A 19,245-nucleotide genomic window follows, 5' to 3' on the forward strand; every position below is an offset into this window, starting at 1 on the left:
AAAGATAACCAGACAACTAGAAATGGTAGCATATGTGCCAATGATATGATTTTTTTACACTCGGCTCAAATATACTTTTAAACTTGAAAATTTGCTGTCTGATGAAAATTAACAGAAATCTTTATTATAAATTGTAGAGCAGAATTGTTCATAAACAACTGGAAGACTCTGGAGGACTTACCTGAACTGATTCCTGATTAGTCTTCCCAACTTTTGAGGTTCCTTAGTTCAGATGAAACTACAAGGCATTGTTTCTGAAGTTTTTACCAGAAAAAGTTTTCTGTCTTTTTTGTGGTTAGAACTTTATGGCTTGGGAATGTCTGACCTCTGAGGAAGAAAAGAGAATCAATATTTATGGTCTGGACCTAAAGAATAGTAAGAAAACTCCAATCATTAGAATACTAGGAGGAAAAAAAGAAAGGCTAGTCACATGGTTTTGGTTTTTTTTAAGTTGATAAAATTAAAATGGCCTATTGTTTTTAAATTAGAGTAGATTAGAGATCACTCAGATTTTGAGCACCCCCATAGGCTGTCCCATTTGTGTATTTTCTCCTAGTACTTAGTACAGTGCTCTGCAAATACTATTAGGATTACTACTACAAATTTTATTTACCTCATTTAAATAGTAACAAACAAATTTTAGTGCTTAAATATTTATAGAACAAGGTTTGAATGAATTCTTATCATAAATGAGTTGGTGGGTTTATGGAACTATAAATCCACTCGTTTTTGACTTTAGTCCATTTGTACCTTTACTCGAGATGCAAGAACTGCAAGATTATTTTTAAACTTTATTTCACTACATTTTTCCCCATAAGCAGCATGCTAAAAAGTAGCAATAACTACATTTAACCATTGATTCTATAATTATTTGACTAAAGACGAAGCTGAGATATGATCTCCACAGGAATCCTGGAGCAATGTTCATTAAAGAAAATAATTGCTTCCTCAAGGATTTGGGATAACTCCATCCTCCTAGGATCTGTAAAGAGGGCACATCTAAGAACAGAAAAATATAAATAAGTTATGAATAAACTGCTCAAGTCAACACTGTTTCCCTGAAAAGAAGTTTGACCATAGGAAATTCTAAGAGACAGCACCTTTGCTGTGGAAGTGTGGAAGGGAAGGAAGAGGACAGATTCTTTTTTAAGGTATTTGTTAAGCTTTTATTATGCGCCAGATACTGTACTAAGCACTGGTGTAGATAAGAGTCCACATCTGGCTTCCGTCCCCTCCACTCTACCGAGACTGCTCTCTCTAAGGTCACCCATGACCTCCTTCTTGCCAAATCCAATGGCTCCTACTCCATTCTGATCCTCCTTGACCTCTCTGCTGCCTTTGACACTGTCGACCATCCCCTCCTCCTCCATACCTTATCTCACCTTGGCTTCACGGACTCTGTCCTCTCCTGGTTCTCCTCTTACCTCTCTGGCCGATCATTCTCGGTCTCCTACGCTGGAGCCTCCTCCCCCTCCCATCCTTTAACTGTTGGAGTTCCTCAAGGGTCAGTTCTTGGCCCTCTTCTGTTCTCCATTTACACTCACTCCCTCGGTGAACTCATCCACTCTCACGGCTTTGACTACCATCTCTACGCAGATGACACGCAGATCTACATCTCCGCCCCTGTCCTCTCCCCCTCCCTTCAGGCTCGCATCTCCTCCTGCCTCCGGGACGTCTCCACCTGGATGTCGGCCCGCCAACTAAAACTCAACATGAGCAAGACTGAGCTCCTCATCTTCCCTTCCAAACCCGGTCCGCTCCCGACTTCTCTATCACCGTGGATGGCACGACCATCCTTCCCGTCCCGCAGGCCCGCAATCTCGGTGTCATCCTTGACTCGTCCCTCTCGTTCACCCCACACATCCTATCCATTACCAAGACCTGCCGGTTTCACCTCTACAATATCGCCAAGATCCGCCCTTTCCTCTCCACCCAAACGGCTACCTTACTATTACGGGCTCTCGTTATATCCCGGCTAGACTACTGTGTCAGCCTTCTCTCTGACCTCCCTTCCTCCTCTCTCGCCCCGCTCCGGTCTATTCTTCACTCCGCTGCCCGGCTCATCTTCCTGCAGAAACGATCTGGGCATGTCACTCCCCTTCTTAAACAACTCCAGTGGTTGCCTATCGACCTCCGCTCCAAACAAAAACTCCTCACTCTAGGCTTCAAGGCTCTCCATCACCTTGCCCCTTCCTACCTCTCCTCCCTTCTCTCTTTCTACCGCCCACCCCGCACGCTCCGCTCCTCCGCCGCCCACCTCCTCACCGTCCCTCGGTCTCGCCTATCCCGCCGTCGACCCCTGGGTCACGTCCTCCCGCGGTCCTGGAACGCACTCCCTCCTCACCTCCGCCAAACTGATTCTCTTTCCCTCTTCAAAACCTTACTTAAAAATCACCTCCTCCAAGAGGCGTTCCCAGACTGAGCTCCTCTTCCCCCTCTACTCCCTCTGCCATCCCCCTTTACGTCTCCGCAGCTAAAGCCTCATTTTCCCCTTTTCCCTCTGCTCCTCCACCTCTCCCTTCCCATCCCCACAGCACTGTACTTGTCCGCTCAACTGTATATATTTTTGTTACCCTATTTATTTTGTTAATGAATTGTACATCGCCTTGATTCTATTTAGTTGCCATTGTTTTTACGAGATGTTCTTCCCCTTGACGCTGTTTAGTGCCATTGTTCTTGTCTGTCCGTCTCCCCCGATTAGACTGTAAGTCCGTCAAATGGCAGGGACTGTCTCTATTTGTTGCCGACTTGTTCATCCCAAGCGCTTAGTACAGTGCTCTGCACATAGTAAGTGCTCAATAAATACTATTGAATGAATGAATCCCACATGGCGCTAGAAGTCTGATCCCCATTTTACAGATGAGGTATGGAGAAGTTAAGGCCACCCAGTAGATAAATGATGGAGCCAGGATCAGAACCCAGTTCCTTCTGACTCCCAGGCTTGTACTCTGTCCACTAGGCTACACTGTTTCTACTTTCTATCCTGAGGGCATGGCTTTGCACTTCCTAAATTAACAATTTATAGAGGTTTCATGACATTAGGAGAGGGCTGGAGGGTGGGGTTGTGCTGTAATTATTCTCTTTAGGGCACTGGTTGTATAATTTTCTTTAAAAAAAATCTTTAAAAAAATCGCTATCTTTAAAAAAAACTTCCAAATATATTGGGGAGGGAAGAGTTTGAGAGACCAAGTGGAAAGAGAAATGAGGGCACAGGTGGATTCTGGTGCTATGTGCCATCAATTACCTGAGAATCTGGAAGTAAGACTACCTCCAATTTTCCACCTCAGTGCAGATGTACCATTTCATCATTATAATTCACATTCACCCAAGCATCTTTTTTTGGTAGTAATAATAGTTGTAGTGGTAGAAATTAAATATAATAAGCACTTCCTGCATGCAGAGCAAAGTACGATGTGGGGGGAGAGAATGCACAGGTGGGAAATAGACACAGTCCTTGTCCCTCGACTGAGGGGGGCTCACAATCTAGAAGCCTAATGGTATTGAAACTCTACTCTTTAAGCATGTGATCATCTAGCCATCTCCTTTTATGTTGTCCTCCCATTCATAAACTTTGTCTTGTCTTCCCTCTCAGGTTGTAAGTTTCATGTTCTTTAACCTCTGTTTCCCTCAAGTCCTTAGAAAAACATTCTGCACTAGGTGCTCAATAAATACCAATTAATTAACCAATTAATTAAGACCAGGCTGACAACATTTCACTTGTCAGATGACAAAAGTTTGAACCAAGATTGCATTTGCTTGTGTGGAGTGTAAGGGGTAATTCTGTTCTAAATTAAATCAATTTACATGAATTCTCTTTTCTCTAAGATAAACCTTTTCTATATATATGGGAAGATATAAGCACCCTCTTATGAAATAACCCCCAACACTCTAACCATCCTGGGTAGGTCACATTTTCCACTGATTTAGCCTTTGAGATTGTCCTTCCAAATAATCCATATTGTTCTCAACAGTGGAATTCAGAATTAGAGAACCAACTTTAATAAGAGTCTGACTAATGACTAATAAAAATCTAGAATGTTCTTATTTTTAGAATTCTTATTAATCTATTAATGATAATGCTGCAATTGTGATTAAGTACTTATGAAAGACTAAAGGGCACCCAGTATTTTGAGGGGGAAAAAATGAAAGCAGGGAAAATTGTAGTAGAGCCTTGATTGAATCTTTACTGCTTCTTTTCTGTTTCTCAGTTAATTTTTATTGCTTCATAAATACTGTGGACTGAGTTTTAAAACATTCACTTTAAGTGTAAAAATCAGAGACAGAATTGATTTTTAATGTGGCCAAACAGCCCTCTAAAATATAAGATATAGAAACATCTACCCCAAATAGCCTATTTCTCATTACTGTATAGATTGGTTCAAAACAACTGCTGACAATGACAATATGTATCTGTAAACTATCCCATTATATCCAAGAATGTTTACTGCACTGTCATCTAAACTTGGAAATTATTTTAAATATCTTGCAATATAAAATGTTTTTTATTGAAGTAATTTTGTTCTATGGCCTTCTGCCAATGAATTCACATCATATTATATTCTACTTCTTGAGTGTTTCCATAGAGACACACGACTTCTACAATCAGAAAAAATTTCAAACACCTATCCTTAGGTTTTGTTTGTTTTTTAATGGTATTTGTTAAGTGCTTACTATGCACCAGGCAGGGCTAGATACAAACTAATCAGGTTAGACACAGTCTGTGTCACAATATTAATACCCATTTAACAGATGAGTGAATGGAGATAGAGAAGTGAAGAGACTTGCCTAAGTAGATAGGATCATATAAATGTCACACTAAGCAATGTAATTTCATCAGAAAAGGATATATTATGAACCAAAAAATGTTGTTTCAATTATTTTAAGTAGAATGAAAAATTTTAAAAATCCCTCTGGTAGTCTCAAAGAACTATCTGGCAACCTTAATTGTGCAAAAGTAGATGACCAGAAAATGCATATGGACGCATCTTCAATAGTATTAGAAATTGGAGATGGGGATTACAACATTAGATGGTATATTCTGGGATGACAGTGACTGAACCTTTATGTAACTACTCAATGATCTCCAAGCATCTAGTACAGTATTCCATATCCAGTAGATGAAAAATGAATTCCAGCAAAAACCTTCAAATTTTTTGAAAGATTGTTGGCCTTTCTTTAATCCAAGCTTGAGATCAGTTTTAGAGCTGATAGATGATGATATAAGACAGGAAAGTGATACATCATTCGCAGTGGATGCTCAATAAATGATGTATTGATGATGTCGATACCAGTGTTGAACTTTCCTACTCTAAGTGTGAGTTTATGGAGAGTAAAAAGTCTCTTTTTATTTGTCTGCAAAACTCAGAAAGCTCAGGATAATTTTGTAGAATGTGCAGAAATAAACTCTTCTTCTAGTGAAAATTTTACAAAGCCCAGTGATAAATTTCTTTGATAATGGGAATGGTGCCCAACTTAAAGTATCGAGAATTTAGGTGATAGTAAACACTCTTACAGGTCACAAAAAAAGAAGATATCTGTGGGGTAGAACTGAGAATATAATTCATTGTTTCTAGAATAAATTCACCCCATGTGGAACACACCCACCTTTCCCAGCCAATCAACCCCTATACAATGCTAGACATTCCCTTGCTTTCTTTGTCCAAGAAGTAGGATAACTATTAATTGGAGTAACTCAATGTTTGTTTTTTGTATATGTGAGCAAAAATTGAGGGGGGGTTTTTAACCTGGATTATACGGTTCTGTCACTGTACAAAATATAATTTAATACAACACTCAACTGAACAGGTGTCCATCTCCAGCATTATCTCTATAAAAGTCAGGAGTTGTTTCATGGGCTGGAGAAGTGGAAAAAAACGTGAATTTTCATCCCCCTGCCATGTCTCCTTTAATATGTCCACAAAAACTAGGGAGCATATTTTCAAACTTGTAAATGCAGGAGAAACTAGGTTTAACTTCTGGATGAAATTCTGAGAACCCAGTGGTAAATGCTGTCAATGATAATGGTTTCTTGTTCAAAGTAAAGAGGGCTCTGTGAGATCTTAAAAGAAATGAGGAATCAATTGCACACAACATAGAATTTTTAGTTGGTCTGTCTCCACTTAGATTGAGTGAGAAACTGTATGAGGCAGAATATAACCTTGGGGTCGTATTGTTTTTGAGATTACTTGTTGTAGAAGCTAAAGATTATTGATGGTGGCCTTTTACAAAGCAGGAGAACTAAAGATTGTTTTGTCATGCTGAAAAAAGAATCTTGGAAATGGACTCTGTCATGCTGAAAAAAGAATCTTGAAAATGGACTCCAATCTGCATTACTAGGCATGGCTGTTCTTAATGATATTCAGAACAAAGGGAAACTTTTTTTTTAATCAGCATCTTAGGCATCTTAATATTTATTATAAGATGTTCTACAGCAGAGCGTCATTTGCAAAGCTGACAATGTGCTGGATACTGAAGGAAAAATGATTCCAGCTAATTTCCATTTGGCTTTCTCTTCTTTCATTTTACATGCTCACCCATTATACAGGGTTACAGCATGTGTTCATTGCTGATTATGCCATGGGAGAGTTGACGAGGATCAAGAAGATTCCAAGGAAGAGTGAAAGGGGATGGTGGGGAGTATGTACTGCACTGCACTTTTTTTTATTACCTCCAAGAACTCAGTTGTGAAAGCAAAACAGGTTTGGGGGTAGAAAACTCATAAATCACCCACACATTTTTGAGGAACATATTATATATGCATCCTTAGCTACACCTGTATTTTATGTCAACATAGTATGAATCAATCAATGACATTTATTTAACCTTTACTGTATGCAGAGCTCTGAATTAAAAGCTTGGAAGTCTACATTACAATGCAGATTTTTTGGTTTTCTTTTCTTTTCTAAAATAGTATTTGTTAATCACTTACTATATGCCAGGCATTTTACTAAGTGCTGAGTTAAATATTAGCTTATCAGGAGGGATACAGTCCAAGTCCCACATGGAGCTCAGCATTAATTCCCATTTTATAGATAAGGGAACTAAGGCCAGAGACATTTAGTGACTTGTTCAAGGTCACAAAGCAGATAAGTGGCAAGCCAGAATTCTGGGATTCTGACTCCCAGGCCCTTTCTCTATCCACTAGGGCATTCTGCCCTTACCCACAGCAAACTTACAGTTCAGAGGGCTCTCTCTTCTCTACGTCTTTTCATAGTTAAGAAGGCTAGTGAACCTCATATCTCTCCACCTTTCTACTCTCTTGTTCATATCAATGGGTACCTGAAAATAAGCACCTCAAAAGCTTTTATGAGCCTCCACCATCGATATAATTGGATGCCCAATATTCATTGAGGATTTAGTGTTACAACTACTACTGCCTGAGAGTCAAATTTAGTGAGGATTGTAGACTTCCTGAAGGCGAGAATCATGGCTATTATATTGTGCTCTACAAAGTGTGATGCTCTGTAAAGAGTGAGTGCTGAAGATAAATCCTATTGATTATCTGATTCATTGTCGATTTGTTTTCTAGGATGTGGGTAGGATTATATATTATTTTTCTACAATTGATGCGGAACAAAAAAAAGCTCATTTAGAATTGGTTCCTGTGTTTTTTATGAAGTAGGTGGAGAGAAGGAAAGAAAGAAAAAGAAAGACAGACGATGAATGAGAATGAATACTCAACAATATCTATATGAGATGGAAAATGGTTTCTGACTTTGGAAACAAAGACCGTTACAAGGAGCATGTTAGTAGTGAAGCCTGTTCCTCTGAATCTTGTTTGATTTTACTCTTGCTAAGACTATCTTATGTCATATCAATAACACTGTGATTGTTTTGTGCTTGAAGCAGCCTTGGTGGCCAGCTCGTATTCCTAATAGCATAGACTTCAATTCATCAGGCTTATGGGCAGTGGTGCACTTAGTTACCATCCTCCATCTTCATTTTTTAAAATGTTATTTGTTAAGCGCTTACAATGTACCAGGAACAGAGCTCAGTGAACTTGTTCCCCTACCCCTTTGGTGATCTCAGAACCACTCACTCACAGTCCTGGACACCTCCACAGTCAGCCTCCTTCGCTCCTGGCCATGAGCTGCAGAACGCTGCTCACAGAAATCTAGATACCTGGCCAAACTTGCTCATCTTCTCCATTCTTATTGGCACCCATGCCTATTACACTCATCATTTGTTCCAGACATTAAACTCCCTCCTCAAACCCCCACCTCTCTGCCTTCTCCATCCCTTGTCCCTAATGATCTGTCTAGCTACTTCATTGATTCATTTATTCAATCATATTTTTTGAGCACTTACTGTGTGTGGAGCACTGTACTAAGTATTTGGGAGAGTACAATTCATTCATTCAATAGTATTTATTGAGCGCTTATTACGTGCAGAGCACTGTACTAAGCGCTTGAAATGAACAAGTCGGCAGCAGATAGAGACAGTCTCTGCCATTTGACGGGCTTACAGTCTAATCGGGGGAGACGGACAGACAAGAACAATGGCAATAAATAGAGTCAAGGGCAAGAACATCTCATAAAAACAATGGCAACTAAATAGAATCGAGTCGATGTACATTTCATTAACAAAATAAATAGGGTAATGAAAATATATACAGTTGAGCGGACGAGTACAGTGCTGAGGGGATGGGAAGGGAGAGGGGGAGGACCAGAGGGAAATGGGGGGAAAAGAGGGTTAAGCTGCGGAAAGGTGAAGGGGGGTGGTAGAGGGAGTAGAGGGAGAAGAGGAGCTCAGTCTGGGAAGGCCTCTTGGAGGAGGTGAGTTTTAAGTAGGGTTTTGAAGAAGGGAAGAGAATCAGTTTGGTGGAGGTGAGGAGGGAGGGCGTTCCAGGACCGCGGGAGGAGGTGGCCCAGGGGTCGACGGCAGCATAGGCAAGACCGAGGGACGGTGAGGATGTGGGCGGCAGAAGAGCGGAGTGTGCAGGGTGGGCAGTAGAAAGAAAGAAGGGAGGAGAGGTAGGAAGGGGCAAGGTGATGGAGAGCCTTGAAGCCTAGAGTGAGGAGTTTTTGTTTGGAGCGGAGGTTGACAGGCAACCACTGGAGTTGTTTAAGAAGGGGAGTGACATGCCCAGATCGTTTCTGCAGGAAGATGAGCCGGGCAGCGGAGTGAAGAATAGACCGGAGCGGGGCGAGAGAGGAGGAAGGGAGGTCAGAGAGAAGGCTGACACAGTAGTCTAGCCGGAATATAATGAGAGCCCGTAGCAGTAAGGTAGCCATTTGGGTGGAGAGGAAAGGGCGGATCTTGGCGATTATTGTAAAGGTGAAACCGGCAGGTCTTGGTAACGGATAGGATGTGTGGGGTGAACGAGAGAGACGAGTGAAGGATGACACAGAGATTGTGGGCCTAAGAGACGGGAAGGATGGTCGTGTCATCCACGGTGATAGGGAAGTCTGGGAGAGGACCGGGTTTGGGAGGGAAGATGAGGAGCTCAGTCTTGCTCATGTTGAGTTTTAGGTGGCGGGCCGACATCCAGGTGGAGACGTCCCGGAGGCAGGAGGAGATGCAAGCCTGAAGGGAGGGGGAGAGGACAGGGGCGGAGATGTAGATCTGCGTGTCATCTGCGTAGAGATGGTAGTCCAAGCCGTGAGAGCGAATGAGTTCACCAAGAGAGTGAGTGTAAATGGAGAACAGAAGAGGGCCAAGAACTGACCCTTGAGGAACTCAAACAGTTAAAGGATGGGAGGGGGAGGAGGCGCCAGCAAAGGAGACCGAGAGTGACCGGCCAGAGAGATAAAAGGAGAACCAGGGGAGGACGGAGTCCGTGAAGCCAAGGTGAGATAAGGTATGGAGGAGGAGGGGATGGTCGACAGTGTCAAAGGCAGCAGAGAGGTCAAGGAGTATTAGAATGGAGTAGGAGCCATTGGATTTGGCAAGAAAGAGGTCATGGGTGACCTTAGAGAGAGCAGTCTCGGTAGAGTGGAGGGGATGGTCCATGCCCAGAATGAGCTTACAGTCTAGAATGATGAGACTAAAGCTGTATATCTTCCTGCAAAAAAACAAACAAAACCCACAGGGCCACTCCTTACCCAACCAGAGCAATCCAAAAGATCTTATCAATTACTATGCTACCCAAAAACTTAACTATAATACCTAAGAACGAAAGTAACTGATAGCTCTACTGAGAGCTACTCTTAAGCTCACAATGTGGACTCCTTTTATTTATACTTTATTAAAAAGAATAGGAACTAAAGTCTAATGAAAGGTAACAGTTTTGATGGACATTCTAAAACAATTGGATCGCAACAAAATTGAAAAAACTGAATCCATCAGGTATGATCACCCTAAAATTGTCCATGTTTCTCTTCAGGGCCTCCCTCGTCCTGCCCCTACTTTAACTCTCCCATCTTTCCCAGTAGGATCTCAAGAGGAGATCTCCTGCCTTCTCTCAAAATCTGTCCCTTCCACTGCTTTCAAACATGCTCATATCTCCCTTAACCTGAAAAAAAACCCTCCTTTTACCATGTTTCCCTCTAGTTATCGCCCCATTTCCCTTCTACCATTCCTCTCCAAACTCCTTGAATGAGTTGTCTACACCCACTGTCTCAAGTTCCTCCCCTCCAATTCTCTCCTTGATCCCTTCCGATCTTACTTCCACCCCCTTAACTCCAAAGAAATTGCCTTCTCAAAGTTCACAAATGACCTCCATCTTGTCAAATCCAATGGTTTCTACTCCAACCTAATCTATCTCGATCTTTCAGCTGCCTTCGACACTGTTGACCACGCCCTTCTCCTAGAAACATTATCCAACCTTGGTTTCACTAACACTGTCCTCTTCTGATTATCCTCCAATCTCTCTAGCTGCTCAATCTCAGTTTCTTTTGTGGGCTCCTCCTCTGCCTCCCATTCCCAACTGTGGGCATTCCTAAAGGTCCAGTTCTGGATGCCCTTCTATTCTCCATTTATGCCCACTCTCTTGGAGAACTCATTCGCTTCATTGGCTTCAACCAACTCCTCTATGTAGATGATTCCCAAATCTACACCTCCAACCGGTATCTCTCTCCCTCTCTGCAATCTAGCATTTCCTCCTACCTTCAAGACATATCTACTTGAATATCCTGCTGACCACAAAAGCTATAACACATCCAAAACAGAACTCCTTATCTTTCCACTCAAACCCTGTCCTCCCGCTGATTTTCCCATTACCATAGACCATCCTACCTGTCTCACAAGGCTGTTCCCTTGGCGTTATCATTGACTCATCTCTCTCATTCAACCCAAATTTTCTACCCATCACTAAATCCTGTCTGTTCAATTTACACAACATTGCTAAAATCCACCTTTTCCTCTCCATCAAAACTGTTACCATGTTAAGCCAAGCATTTAACCTATCCTGCCTTGACTACTGCATCAGCCTCCTTGCTGGCCTCCCTGCCTCCTGTTTCTCCCTATTCCAATCCATACTTCGCTCTGCTGCCTGGATCATGTTTCTACAAAAATTTTCAGTCCACATCTTCCCACTCTTCAAGAACTTCCAGTAGTTGCCCAGCCTTTTCCATATCAAACAGAAATTCCTTACCATTGCATATAAAGCATCCAATAACTTTGCTCTCTCCTACCTTACCTCTCCTACTACGACCCAGCCCACACACTGTATCTAATTACAAATTAGAGTGTAAATACAAATTACACTCCGGGGAGAGGCAGATACAAGATTGCTTATAAAACAGAAAAAAGAAGGAAGCTGATAATCCTGTGAAAAATGGTGAAGACGGGACATATGCTTTATGAAAAGCTTTTCTTTTGGATTAGTGAGACTTTCTTCATTTACTTACATGTTTCCTTAACTTACTGCATATAGTGTGTCAGGAATTCACACTTGTTAATGATTATGATTGCTATAATACTTTCATTCATTCAATTGTATTTGAGCACCTACTCTGTGCAGATCACTGTACTAAGCTCTTGGAGTTTACAGTTTGGCAATAGAAACTGATATTACCTTAAGTTTGGATAGTGCTTCACATCTTTCCCTAGCACTATTACAGTAGTGATCTCATATTGCCCTCATCCCAGTATGGTAAACAGAGGTGTCCTTATTATCCCCAATTTATAGATGAGGAAACTGAGGCCCAGATAGAGTAAGTGACTGACTCAAGGTCATACAGTAGGTCAGTAATAGAGTTGGTAGTAGATCCCAGGTCCTCTGGGTCCCAAATATGCGTTCTTTTACCTATCACACTGCTTCATTTTTATTTAGAATGTTCATGTTCATATTCAGTCATATTCATTTAGCCCTTTTTCCTAGATGCTGTTATATGACTGTGTAAGCTATGATTTTTCTTTTGTTCTCCTGTTTCATTTTATGCATGCTGATTCTCACATAAGACATCCCTTGGGAATTTGCTAAGCCAGCCTGTAAATGGACATTAAAAAAGAAATAGCCTACCAAATGGCACTCTGACTGCAGCAAAGAATAGAGAAGGATAATTCCATCACCTTCAATCAGGATGTGAAGTATTACACGGACAACTTAAAGGGTTGCTGATTTATCATTGAGCCTGCTGCACCACTCAAAAAATCTATATAGAATTCGTGTGTGTGCATTTCTAATGGTATTTGTTAAGCACTTACTGTATGCCAGGCACTGTATTAAGTACTGGGTAAGTACAAGATAAATTGAAGACAGTCCCTGTCCCATATAGGGCTCACAGTCTTAATTCCCATTTCACAGATGAGGGAACTAAGGCACAGAGAAGTTAAGTGACTCCCCAAGGTCATAGAGCAGACATGGAATTAGAACTCAGGTCCTCTGAATTCCAGGCCCATGCTCTTTCCACTAGGTCATGCTTCTCCAACACTGTTTATGAAAGGTTTTTTCTAATCATTAGTTATAAAGTAGTTATCATTCTAGTAGAGGACAGTAAGGGCGTCAAACATTTGTTTCATTTTCAACAAGCACTCTCTATCTTTGAATTGAACTGGTTTTCCTGAGATGACAAATTAATCTGTCACAGGTTCTGTTTTCTTGCTGTAAAATGAAGAGGATCATAATGACACATCAGCTAGGAATGTTGTGATAGATATTATGATAAAGTGGTAATCATCTTAGCGAGGTTCTGTTATATTAAAAATTTCCAAACAGGAGAACAACAGTGGTATTTAGTTCCATTCTCCACTCTTAGGTTTGGAAAGATACAGAGGGTAGTGCATCCCTCCGGTCCAACCTCTAATCTCCAATAGGCAGCAAGTTTTTCGAGTAGGCATTAAATTGCAGCATTGCCACATTCTCAGATTCCAGCAGAGAAGGAGAAGCCTATATTTTTTCGTATTGAAAACTTGAGCAGCCAGCCCAAGGTACAGAGAAAAAGAAGTGGGGAGAACAGCAGATTTCCTTTGGTTTGTCTCTTCCCAGTCCCATCACTTCCAGTTCCTGTCCCAGCTTGGATCATACTCCCACATTACGCTGTGCAGTCTAGAAAATGCTTTGGAAGAGAGGCTGTGGGATACATTTCCCCAATCTCCCTCTCTCTCTGCAGACGTTCCCTAGGAAAGCCTCTGGGCCTTTTCCAATCCCATTCTCCAACCAGGTTCACCATTCATATTTTCATCGTACCCTCCTTCTCACTGCACCACCCTGCATCCACAGATCCCCAAATAAGTCTTAAACATCTGAGAACCAAAGCTAGTCATTAAAGTTTCACCTCCAGGTAAAATACACATCCTTTACTAAAGCCAGAGCTTACTTTAGGAAAGCCTTACAAGTGATTATCTTGTTCTGTCATAAAAAAACTGTTTTATCCTAAGAGCAGTGGGAAATGATAGCCATTATATCACTGGTACATTTTTGTGAAGAATCTGGAGGCACTCTAGAGTTTATTGAAGCCTGTTAACTGCCATGAATGCATGAAAAGCAATAGAGAAAGCACTACCATACTTACATTTCAGGTTGAAATCTGAAGTACCTGCATCCAATGTTCAGTGGGAAACTATTCTAATAAATTACTATTCTATCAGTAAAGTGGACTTCCTATTTGCTTTCTAACACTCAAATGTTGTACCATATTAAATCAATGGCATTCAATCAATGTGCTTAGGGTGGACCATTTTACCCTGACGAGAGGTTTTATTTGCTTTTTATCTTTAATATAGGCATAACTTTAAGTTGAAGACCAACCAAGATCCAAGTAAGTGGTGCTATGAGGGAACTGAGGAAAGACCATTGAAAGTGGATACAGAGTAAAGCCTGTCCCTTCAAATGAACCTATGGACACATTAGCCCTGAAAACATAAGGCTTGATATTGGCAGCTACCTCGTTACCCACTTTTCTTTCCTGAACATAGAGGTTACATGTATTTCAATGGCTTACTTTAAAGTTCTCATTTTGCTGTGACTAAGAATACACCTGATTAATGACATCACTGATCTTAGAGAGTATTATCTACTCTTTAAACTAAGGCTGTCTTTGAGACTAAAGGAAACTCTCATTTTGCTTTATTATTTGCTGACTAAAAGTTTGTTTGCCATAAGGCTGCTTTTTAAGCAACCCACTTCAACAAAAGTGTGCTTTTGCAAATTTCCAGGCAACCTTCTAAAACACTAAATGGATCTAACAGGTATAAAGTGACTATTACTTCAAATGATTCCTAATCACTTTTCTTGACTACTTGGTCATTTTTATCACTTGTTAGACTCTCTTCTGTAAACCCATAAATAGCTGGCTGAAATGCAGTCCTCTTAAATTGGATCTTAAAACTTGGTTGGCAGCAACCCATAATAGGTCTATTGTTTATGGAAAACTGCAAATTCAAAAGATAAGAGATTAATGCTTTTGGACACATGGAATACCATGTTCTAATTAGCTATTTCAGTTGCTGATGCTGGATTTATAATCCCACAAAACACTGGGATACGATTATGTCAGGCTTTCCTATAATTTGGAAAAATACCTTAGATGTCTCAGATGTTCAAATTCTACTGAAAAAAGACAAACTATAGTCTTTGTTGAATCCTGTTCTCCCCACCCTTAGACTCTAAGTCCTGAGTGTGACAGGAAACATGTGCAATATGAAAGTATTATGTCTACCCTGGAGTTTAGCACAGTGCTTAGAACAAGGTAAATGTTTAACAAATACCAGTTACAATTATGATTATTGTTACTGTTAATAGTTATTTGTCTACCTATCTCAGAAACTGACTGTTGCAAAGCAAATTACTATTTTCTTCTTCCACACTGAGCACCATTCTGAGCAATGCTTTATTCGCATCGACCCACATAGCAGGAGTCAAAAAATAATGGGGAAGCCCGGTGTGAGAGAGCACCACGCGGAACCCTAGACCTAGTAACCTTGTGTTTTTATTCATATGGACATATTCACTTCTGTCAAAAAAGACTTAGCCCAAATTCACAGTTTCATATTTATAAGGACCAATAAATCTTGGAAATGCCCATGCTGTTTCCCAATGGGTGCTTCCAACAGTTTAGGGATCATACTCTAAAAAGAGGGCCAAGAAGGGTCGATGCCTGGGAGATGTACCAAAATGAACAATTACATTAAATTGTCACGTGTATCTGGGACAGTTTGAGAATCTCTCTTTGATTTATTCTTAACTGTCAAGTAGAGGTCTCTTCAAGACACTATAGATGAAAAAAGAGTCACTGCTGAGTTAAGGCCCATAAGTTTCACAAAGGTTTTTTTTCAGAAGGGTGATAGCAAATCTGTGCCCTGATCTTATCTATTTCAGTCAACTGGAATTCCCCCTAACCTGGAAATCCCTTCCTCTCCAAATATATTCATTCATTCAATAGTATTTATTGAGCGCTTACTATGTGCAGAGCACTGTACTAAGCGCTTGGGATGAACAAGTCGGCAACAGAGACAGTCCCTGCCGTTTGACGGGCTTACAGTCTAATCGGGGGAGACGGACAGACAAGAACAATGGCACTAAACAGCGTCAAGGGGAAGAACATCTCGTAAAAACAATGGCAACTAAATAGAATCAAGGCGATGTACAATTCATTAACAAAATAAATAGGGTAACGAAAATATATACAGTTGAGCGGACAAGTACAGTGCTGTGGGGATGGGAAGGGAGAGGTGGAGGAGCAGAGGGAAAAGGGGAAAATGAGGCTTTAGCTGTGGAGAGGTAAAGGGGGGATGGCAGAGGGAGTAGAGGGGGAAGAGGAGCTCAGTCTGGGAAGGCCTCTTGGAGGAGGTGATTTTTAAGTAAGGTTTTGAAGAGGGAAAGAGAATCAGTTTGGCGGAGGTGAGGAGGGAGGGCGTTCCAGGACCGCGGGAGGACGTGACCCAGGGGTCGACGGCGGGATAGGCGAGACCGAGGGACGGCGAGGAGGTGGGCGGCAGAGGAGCGGAGCGTGCGGGGTGGGCGGTAGAAAGAGAGAAGGGACTACTCCACTCCCCATATTCAAAGCACTATTAAGGTCACGAGTGTGAGCCCATTGTTGGGTAGGGATTGTCTCTGTTGCCAAATTATACTTTCCAAGAGCTCAGTACAGTGCTCTGCACAAGGTAAGCGCTCAATAAATATCGTTGAATGAATTGAATGAATGAATCTCCAAGGAGCCTTCTTCAATTAAGACTTTCCTGAAAAGATCCCTGGCTCCCTCTCCCTTCTATGTCATCCATCTCTTGGATCCCTGACCATTTGATATTCATCCTTCCCTCAATCCCATAGCACTCATGTACATATCTTGAAATATATTATAAATTATTTATATTACTATCTGTCTCCTCCTCTACACTGTCAAGTCATTATGGGTACGGAACATGTCTGCCAACTCTGTTGTATTGTACTCTCCAAGCATTTAATATAGTGCTCTGCACATAACACTCAATAAATACCATAGATTGATTAAATCTAAAATAGAAACCACATTTGCGGTTGGGTTTTCTTGGGTGATTGGGGACTCGGTTATATCAATTCTTTAAAATACATCCAAGCTTTTCTGGGCTGTTTGATCTCTTTATTTTACACCATGATGCATGTAGTCTTAATTGCCATATCTGGAAAATCCAGAGAAACAAAATATTTATTATTTTTGTTCACAGAAGCAACATGATTACAATCAAAATTTGCCATGGCAGTTAGGCAGCAACATGAAAGCATCATTTTGTTACCATCGACATTGTTTTAACTTTGCTAGCTCTTCAGTAGAATCAAGTGTTAATAGTTTTCTTAACCCAGAGGGGGGGGGAAACAATCATTCTCCAAGTAATGTTAATTGGAACTGAAAGCAAAATACAGTAGAATAAAAGATCCAACAGTTTTAAGAAAGACTTTTTATCTTTAAACCCTATATGAAGAAAAACAAACTTCTTTATTTTTTGTGATGCTTAAATTATGGAGCCATGGGATTCCACCTTTTCAAAGTGTTTATAAATTACTAATATGAAGATACTGTAATCTAGTCATTTTAATTGCACCAGGAGATTTATTCTTCTTTAAGCCTTTCATGCTTTATGTGGCTTTTTTCATCACAGTTCTAATTTCAGTTTCATTATACTACTGCAATTGGCCCTAAATCAGGTGTGTAAAGAAATATAAATTCATTGTTTTGTCTTTGGATCTACTAATGTGTGTAGTAGCGATCATTTGTGGATAAGGCTTGAGAGGTAACTTAGAAGTTGGGTATCACTTTACAGCTTTTAGTGCCACTGCTTAATTTTTGGCCATATAAGTAGAATTAGCAGGTCATAATTTCTCTTTTCCGAGACTGCCATTTTTCTCCCATGCTTATCATGTACAACCAGTGCAAAGCATTGGACATTATTAAATATACAGGGACTGTATCCAACTAGATAATCTTGTATATACCCAGCGATTAATATAGTGCCGAGCATTCATTCAATCATATGTATTGAGTGCTTATTTTGTACTGTGTTGCTTATATAGTCCTTAACAAATATCACAATTAGTATTATTACTTAGGTAAAAGCAGTCCACCCATTCAGATAACTGAATTTTCTTCAATCTTCAAATACTTTACCATTCATTTATTTTCTTCTCAGCCCTTTTCTATCACAACAAGAGGTTGTTGTTGATTTGTATACTCAACTGGGGGGCTTTCTTTCAATAATGATTACTTTAGGTCCATCTTTCCTGTGAGATTGTAAATGTCTTGTGGGCAGAATCATTTCTTTCTCCTCTTCTTTCTCCTTCTTCTCCTTCTCATTTCTCCTCCTCCTCCTCCTCTCCCACTCTTAGAGTACAGTGATTGGTACACAGTAAACATTCAAATACCATTATTGGATTAATGTTGGTTTATTCCAAAATCCTGTCATCTATTTTGAACTTCACTTTAATATTAAGATCAATTTTTAGAACCAGTTTGGTAATCAGATACTATCCAAGCTCAACAGATTTAATAATATGATCAATTGAAGTATACCTCAGAAGCATCTGAGTTTGGAGTATTGCAATCTTCAAGTTTCAGATTTTAAAGAGTATGATAAAACATTTGCTTATTTAACTTTCCCTGAGGGGTAAGTATCTGTACTTCATATACACATTTTCATTTATTTTGAATGCTAAAATTTCACTAAACCAAAATTATGGGTGATGCACAGCCCTCAATTAGACCAATCAACTTGCCCTAAAAAATGTAGTGATAATAATATATGTGCTAAAACACAACTCCATCCCCAACATGGCTTCTACTCTATGAGAAAAAAGATATTTTCCTCATTTTATACATAAGGAAACTTAGGCACAGAAATTTAAATAACTTGCCCAAGGTCATGCAACAGCTAAGTCTTGGAACCAGGATTAGAATGTGACTCTCCTGACTCCCTGTCCTCTGTTTTTTCAATCGTATTTACTGAGCACTAACTGTGTGCAGAACACTGTACTCAGCACCTGGGAAAGAGTACAATATTACAAAGCTGGCAGACACTTTACCTTCTCACAAGGATCTTACAATCTAGAGGGGGAGAAGAACATTAAAATAAATTATGGCTATATATATACATACATATCAATGACACTTATTGAGTGCTTACTATGTACAGAGTACTTTACTAAGGCTTAAGAGAGTACACCAGAATTAACAGAAACTTTCCCTTCCCGTAACGAGCTACTGTCTAGAGGAACGAGTTTACAAGCTTTGAGGGTGGTTGAATATCAAGTGCTTAAAGGGCTTAGATCCACATGTAAAGGCAACAGAAGGGAGAGGAAGTAGGTGAAACGAGGGCTTGGTCAGTGAATTCATGTGATTTCAATACGGTTTTTAAATTTGGAAGAGCGGTGGGCTGTTGCCTAGGAAGGGGGAG

The 19,245-nt window shown here is 40.5% G+C and overlaps 1 long non-coding RNA gene across 2 annotated transcripts in view; it reads right to left on the minus strand.

The window, feature by feature from the left end:
* The window catches only part of LOC114815658, a 109,779-nt gene that overhangs the window by 12,845 nt on the left and 77,689 nt on the right, over window positions 1-19,245 (minus strand). For both annotated transcript variants that reach the window (XR_003763459.1, XR_003763458.1), the window contains exon 2: window positions 182-327. This is a non-coding gene — a long non-coding RNA (uncharacterized LOC114815658). The remainder of the gene's footprint in view (window positions 1-181; window positions 328-19,245) is intronic.

The sequence above is a fragment of the Ornithorhynchus anatinus genome, chromosome 12 (assembly GCF_004115215.2).
Source record: "Ornithorhynchus anatinus isolate Pmale09 chromosome 12, mOrnAna1.pri.v4, whole genome shotgun sequence".
Classification (NCBI taxonomy): domain Eukaryota; kingdom Metazoa; phylum Chordata; class Mammalia; order Monotremata; family Ornithorhynchidae; genus Ornithorhynchus; species Ornithorhynchus anatinus.